Raw genomic sequence first — 6706 nt, forward strand, 5'->3', positions numbered from 1 at the left:
TAAGACAGAGGTTTGTGTTCTTTTTCTTAGAGCTGGTTTAGTGGTGGAGGCAGGCATGAAATCATCACAGCTGAGTGTAACAGGTATTATGAAGGAAGGACAGAGTTGCTAGAGCACATGTGAGGGGGATGGCTATGTCTGGCCTCGAGGAAATTACCTTCAAGCTGAAATATGAATGATGAATAGGTGAAGTGTGTGTGTGTTCTGGGAGTGGGGGCGGTGGCTGTTTCAGGCAGAGCAAACATACTTTGTGTGAAGTCCCAAGGTAAGAGAAACTGCTATTCATGGAAGGAACCTGAAAGAAGTTCAGATCTTGAGTGCAGAGTCTGAGAAGGGCTGAAAAAGGCTTAGAAGTTAGGTGTGGAGGAACCAGAGGAATTTTTTTCCAGACTCATAAGGCTTTGCTGAGGGCCAGGGCTTGAGGCAGAGACATTATCCAATCAGATTAGCATGGCTGCTCTGGGAAGGATGAGTAGGAGAAGGCCCTGGGGGAAATCAGATCAGAGAGGACACTGTACAGTGGTCAGGCAGAAGATGGTGGCTTGGGCGAGAGTGGTGGCTAGGGATGGAGAGAAGTCTAATATGTTTTCAGAGGTAGAGTTAATGGGATTTGTGATTGAGTAGTTGAAAGATAGGTGGTAGATGGAGACATCAAGGAGAACCGCAAGTTTCTGGTTTAAACAAATGGACTTCTACCCCGTCTGCTCAACAAACATTTACAGAGTGCAATAAACACTCTGAAACAATAGGTTTCATTTATTACCAGGTAGATGTTATTTTAGCTTCATTTTACAAACAAAACTGACATCTAGAAGGACTTAGTGACTTGTCCCAAGTCATGGTGTTAATAAGTCAGGGATGGGATTTGAACCCAGGGCTGTATAGCTTTTAGACATGCTCATTCTACTGCATCAGAGATCTAAGTATCACCGAGGTGCTTGTTAAAAGCTCAGAATCCTGAGCCACACACCCCACCTCAGACCTTGGAACTCGGAGTCTCTGAGCCATGAACCCAGCATTCTATATTTTAAACAAGGGTTCTAGGTGACTCTGATGCACACTAAAATCTGGGAATCACTATCACCACGCAGCTTCTCACTGTCCTAACTGGAGAAACATCTTTCCATTGTCCCTCTGAGCCTTTCCCAGTGACCCTACGATTTCTGGAGGCAGAGTGAGAGATCAGATCTAGGCCTCAGAAGCAAGATGGTAACACTTAATCATTTTACCATGAAGTAACCCAGTTCCCATCCTAAAAGCTCCATCGGGGTAAATGGGGTCATGGATCCAGTACTCAAGGACTTTGCTCTGAGGGAGGTCAGTCCTCCTGGCCAGACAGCGGCATGTGGGGTGAATGGGGCTCAATCAAGGGTGGAGATGAGATGCCATGAGACAGAAGCCCAGATTCCATACCCAACCCCGTACTTCTGCCTCCCAGATTTGTTCTCAAGTCCTAGTAACATCATTCAAGGCCCTAGGCCACAGAGGGAGTCTTACAGATCATTTGTACAGCTCTCCCATTGCAGAGCTGGGAAGCCTGAGGCCTAGAGAGTGGACTGCTTGCCCTACAGTCCCCTCTGCCCTGGGGTGCTGGTTGGGACAGGGTAACATTTCAGCAGGTGGCCTAGCAGCAACACCTCTAAGCTGAAGCCCCGCTGGTTGTGAGGCGGATCTGTGAAGCCGACACTCCTGTTTGCGCAGCATCTGTGCCAGGCTAGGCCTCGCCCTGGACAAACACAGCCTGCCAGGCGGCAGGCACCAAGCTCCTTTGTTCTTGGGCCTGAAAACAGAGGCAGCAGGGCCAGCAGGTATCAGAAGGCCCTTTCTGACCGGATGTTGGCACCATGGTTCCCACGGGAATGCTTCCTGATCAAGAGGCCGACAGGCTGAAGGGCATCTGGGTATTGGCGACAACAGCCTATGTCAGGAAGGTGACCACCTGGCAACATAGGGGACATGAGAGGGGGCAGGTGGAGGGATGGGGGCTGAAAGCCAGGCCAGATAAGGACTGGAACACCTTCCTCTCTTCAGGGCTAGGTAGGCAAAAGGTGCTAAACTTCTTATCTTTCCAGGCTGAGGAGGTGCCAAGGAACCCAGGGAGCAGGCTTTGATTTGGAATGAAAGGACATCATCCAGACTGAGGTCAAGGCACCTCTCTCTGGGCCCATTTGAGTCTTGGAGGAAGTTTATGTAGAAGCAAGAGTTTAGGCTTTGGCATCAGAGAAACCTAACTCCAGATCTTTGCTGGGGGATGGGGCCTGGAGTGGGCAGGACCTTTCAGAGAGGAAGGGAGAGAGAGAGAGAGAGAGAAACATCAATGATGAGAGAGATCGAGTCTGCAACCCAGGCATGTGCCCTTAACCAGAATCCAACTGGGGAACCTTCAGTCCACAGGCTGACGCTCTATCCACTGTGCCAATCTGGCTAGGGCCAGCTGAGGGACTTAGGATAAGAAGCTGAACCTTTCTGAGTCCAAGTGGGTTGATAATCATAGCTCCCTTGCAGGGTTATTGTAAAGCTCTGGCCACACGGCCAGAAGTACTGCAGGTGCCTGATAAATGGTCCTATGAAAATTAATGCCCAGACCCCAGAACCCTGTTGGAAACACTGTCAGTTTGGGGACAACTAAAGGAATGTGTGTGAATTGAATTGGGGTTCAATGCCCCTGTGATCAACTTCAGATTCTCCTTGAAAAAAGATAATAAATATGTGTTCCTGAGTTTGTGGGTTGGGATTGTTGCAAGAAATAGAAAAGTGAGAGAAGAGAGCTTTGGAGCAATAAAGTGATAGTGGGATTGGTTTGGTGAGAGTTTCAGGGGCTTTGGTTGAGGACCAGGGTAAAGGCAAGGAGACCAGTGAAGAGGCCACAAGCCAGAGTTGATAGTAACAGGGCTTGGGATGTATGTAGCTCAGTGGTTTGAGCAATGACATGGGTGGTCATTTACAAGAAGAGAAGGAAAGACTTGGGGAGGAGCAATTTGGTTGGCGGGGGGGAGGGTGCTGGGGACTGAGGCTGTTACTTCGGACTGGCTGTTTGGGAGAGCTGCCATACATCTGAATGCGTTCCTTGAGCAGACAGCTGGCTTCGCCACTCCCATCTCCTCCATTGAACCCCTCCTTGCCATCTAAGCAGCCTCAGTGGCTGGTCTACCCTCAGGGCCTTTGCACTGGCTGTTCCCTCTGCCTGGATGTTCTTCTTCCAGCTTCTAGAGAGTTGCCTCCTTTCAGAATGTAGGTCTCTGCTTAAAGGTTACCTCCCTGACCATTTTGGTCTTCTCCCTCTTCCCCACACCATCACTGTCTAGCCCAGCCGTGGGCAAACTACGGCCCACAGGCCGGATCCGGCCCGTTTAAAATGAATAAAACTAAAAAAAAAAAAAAAAAAAAGACCGTACCCTTTTATGTAATGATGTTTACTTTGAATTTATATTAGTTCACACAAACACTCCATCCATGCTTTTGTTCCGGCCCTCCGGTCCAGTTTAAGAACCCATTGTGGCCCTCGAGTCAAAAAGTTTGCCCACCCCTGGTCTAGCCCATCGCACCGTTTTATTTTCCTCATACACTTTAGCACTAGATGAGATTACGTTACTTAGTCATTTGTTTACATGTGTAGTGTCTCTCTCCCTTTCTAGAATGCAAGCTTCCTGAGGGCAGGGGCTTGTCTCATTTACCGCTGAATCCCCATGTAATGCCAGTGCCCTGTATGAAGTAGTCTCTCAACAGCAATTCTCTAAATGAATCAGTCAGTACAGTAAATCTGTGGTATCTATGCTGCTACTACCTCTTCCCAAGCCTGTGGCAGACGTGGCTCCTTGGTCTCAGTTCTGGCTTCCCCTGGGGAAGGGTGGAGGAAGAAATGGATGAGTATTGACTGAACCTCTCTGCGATCTTAAGTGGAGGTGCTTTAAACACCTCCCAGCCTGGCAGTTCTTGTCAATCTATCAGAGTTGGTGCATGAAATTTCATGGACCTGCCATCCCTACAGTCACTATGGCATAGTGGACAAAGGTACCTTGCCTGGTACCCGTTTGACCTCGTGTGAGGCTTTTAAAGCTCCTTGGGCCTCAGTTTCCTCATCTGATGTTCCCCAAGATGTGGGGGAGACTTTCCACCCTCTTTTATGGGCTGGGCCTCCAGTCTAGAGCCGGATGCCACGTCCAGACATGCCAAATCCCCCCAGACAGGGGCTCAGATCCTTTTTTTCTCTTGAATCACAACCTCTTCTGTCTCTCTCTCTCTCTCTCTCTCTCTCTCTCTCTCTCTCTCCTTCCCCTGCTTTCTCACCAACCCCGGAAGGCAAGGCTGGAAGCAACCTTTCACACCTGGTCCAACAAAACCCTCATTTTCAGGTGAGGAAACTGAGCTCAGAGAAGGAAAGTGTATGGAGCCAGAAATCCAACAATGATTAGTTGTCCACACTACCAGCCATTTCTCCCCCTGGGGCTTGGGCACTTGCATCAGCACCTCCTCTCCAGGATGGGGAGGGAATGGGGGTTGCTGCAGCTTCACTCTACTCAGACACATTCCCAAGCTCCAGGGGGCTGGCAGCCTGGCTTCCTTCCAGGCCCTGGGCAGTTGGCAGGAGAAGGATGCCCTGTGGATTCCTGGCTTCTTCCCCCACTTCCGAGCCACCCATTCAAAGCAGGTGAGAACGGCGCAGGTTTCTTTCTCTACTGTTGCTTTCGGAAATTGCCTCAGGTTGTTTGGGCCCGCTCGAGGCTCTTAGCTTTTCCAAAGACAATGAATGCCCTGTTGGCCACTGCTCCCCTTCATCATCTTCTGATCCTACCTGGTTCATCCCCTTCATTCTCTTAATGCTATTCTGCAGCCAGTACCCTCTCTGACAAGGGCTTGGTTCTGGCTTCCCCTGGGGAAGGGTGGAGGAGGAAATGGATGAGTATTGACTAAACCTCTCTGTGATCTTAAGTGGAGGTGCTTTAAACACCTCCCAGAGAGGGGGAGCGTCACTTGCCTTTGAGCCTGCCTGTACAGAGCTCTTGTTTGCAAACTGTCTTTTCTGGTGGAGAAGCCGCTTCCTTTGCTAGCAGCTATTTGGGGAAACACTAATGTTTGCAGGAACAGAGAGCCAGCTCCCTGCTCAGGAGGACAGCGAGGACCAAGAGGGGTGCAGAAGTGCTAATTAAAGACCAATGTCCGTAGACATTTGGGGAAAGTTAAAAAATGGAAAAGACTGGGGCTTTCATGTTTTATTAGAAAGGAGAAAATATCAAGGACTAAGGGGAATTTTTAACTCGATACTCAACATTTCAGCCCATTTATTGAACAGTTACTCTGTGCTGTGGGCCACAGGCATAGACAGGCACAGACCCGCTGAGGAGGACTCCAGGACAGAGGTCATGAAAGGGAGACTCTGGGCTGCAACCAGGCTGAGGCCTGGAGATGAAGAGGAATTGGCCGGGATTGATGGCAGAAAGCAAAGGCTGAGCCATGGGGTCCTCAGCCCTAGACACACAATAGAATCACCTGAGGAGTTTTTTTTTAATGAAGGGTGCCCATCCTCCCCCCCACCCCCCAGAGATCCTGGTCTGGGATGGAGTGTTAGGGGCAGAAATGGAATAGTAGGGACTAGCTATTATTACTAAGAAATATTAACCATGCTCTGTTAACGGTGATGGTTCTATTCTGATTAGAGAAAGCACTTTCTAACCTGGCTGAGAGTTGTACGCCTCAGGACATAGGAGCCAACATCAGAATGCAGTCCATCCTCCTTTTCCGAGAACTGCCTATCATTATGGGAAGATTAAACAATCTAATCCTGGAGGTGCCCCGAGGCACCAGCCCTCTGCAACCCCTGCCCCCAACCCGCATTGCCTATAACCTATAACCATTATACCTTGCCTACTTTCCCATGCCTGTAATTCTTACTTTTCCATGTAATCTTTGTTCCTCTACCCAACATATACAGCTGGCTTGTGGGGAGGGGCAGAGCAGATTTTTGTGGATGACCTGCTGCTCTCCCATACTGCCAGCATTATTGGAATAAACACTCATATATAATTCAACCCTGTCTCTGCTTAATTGGCTCAAATAGTGACAGGCAGCTGGGACCCCATTGGTTGTCCGGTTTTAGGAATCTGGGCACTGATGTATTTTAAAAGCTCCCCAGGTAGGTCTAAAGTTGGGGGTCAGTGGGGAGAACCACTAGATCAGCCGTGGGCAAACTACCACCCGCAGGCCAGATCCAGCCCGTTTGAAATGAATAAAACTAAAAAAAAAAAAAAAAAAAAAAAGACCGTACCCTTTTATGTAATGATGTTTACTTTGAATTTATATTAGTTCACACAAACACTCCATCCATGCTTTTGTTCCGGCCCTCCGGTCCAGTTTAAGAACCCATTGTGGCCCTCGAGTCAAAAAGTTTGCCCACCCCTGCACTAGATTATAAAGTCTTCACTAGGGGGACAATTTAGGAGTCGTTGGCAAGATCAACAGAGCCATATTGCAGAGGGCTCCACCAGCCCAGTTAAGGAGTTTGGAATCTAGCCCTACGGAGATAGGAAGCCTCATTTGAGTTTTAAGGTTTCAAGCAGAGGAAAAGTCAGTCACATTTGCTTTTTAAAACAATGCCTTTTAGCCCGGCTGGTGTGGCTCAATGGTTAAGCATCGACATATGAACCAGTAGGTCAGGTTTGATTCCTGGTCAAGTTGCAGGGTTGATCAGGTTGCAGTAGGGGTATGTGGG

This window comes from Myotis yumanensis, unplaced genomic scaffold, assembly GCF_028538775.1.
Source record: "Myotis yumanensis isolate MYYU_CA2020_CCGP unplaced genomic scaffold, mMyoYum1.0.hap1 SCAF_2, whole genome shotgun sequence".
Classification (NCBI taxonomy): domain Eukaryota; kingdom Metazoa; phylum Chordata; class Mammalia; order Chiroptera; family Vespertilionidae; genus Myotis; species Myotis yumanensis.